The sequence below is a fragment of the Sinocyclocheilus rhinocerous genome, unplaced genomic scaffold (assembly GCF_001515625.1).
Source record: "Sinocyclocheilus rhinocerous isolate Xijiao unplaced genomic scaffold, SAMN03320098_v1.1 scaffold171, whole genome shotgun sequence".
NCBI classification, from domain to species: Eukaryota; Metazoa; Chordata; class Actinopteri; order Cypriniformes; family Cyprinidae; genus Sinocyclocheilus; species Sinocyclocheilus rhinocerous.
Window position 1 is genome coordinate 867,508 of NW_015642206.1, and position 511 is coordinate 868,018.

The 511-nt window shown below is 30.9% G+C and overlaps 1 protein-coding gene across 7 annotated transcripts in view; it reads right to left on the reverse strand.

Moving 5' to 3' along the window:
- LOC107755741 (electrogenic sodium bicarbonate cotransporter 1-like) overlaps positions 1 to 511 on the reverse strand; it is a 77,422-nt gene that overhangs the window by 28,362 nt on the left and 48,549 nt on the right. The window lies entirely within an intron of this gene.

Consider the following 511-nt stretch of genomic DNA (forward strand, 5'->3'; position numbering starts at 1 on the left):
TTGTTTCACCCATTTGACAGACATCCTGTCCATACAGACAGTTTGTCAAATTGCACAGCAACACTTTATTGCCATCATGCATCTAATAAAAATGACAATACTATATCATGTTAATTTATTGCTATACATTTTTTAAAAATAATTTTTGGCCTTTGCATCAAAAGCGATTTATGATTGCCTAAATACGCTGAATCACATCATAACTTTTCAATACGAAGGTCCAAAAATCAAACTTGATTGAGGGCTGTGGGCCAAATGTAAATGTTGCATTGTGTGTGTTTGTGTGTGTGTATATGTATATATATTAAATTAACAAAACAATTTAAATACTTATGTTTAAATAACAATATGTGACATTTTTTATGATTTTTTAAAACAAATTCACTTAGATTGTTTTTTAAACCTCAATGCAAAAAATATTAATAAATAAGAGTAAAAAAAAAATATGAACTAGAATTGAACATATGCTTAAATGGCATGTCCCCCCCCCCCCCCCCCCCCACCACCAGGC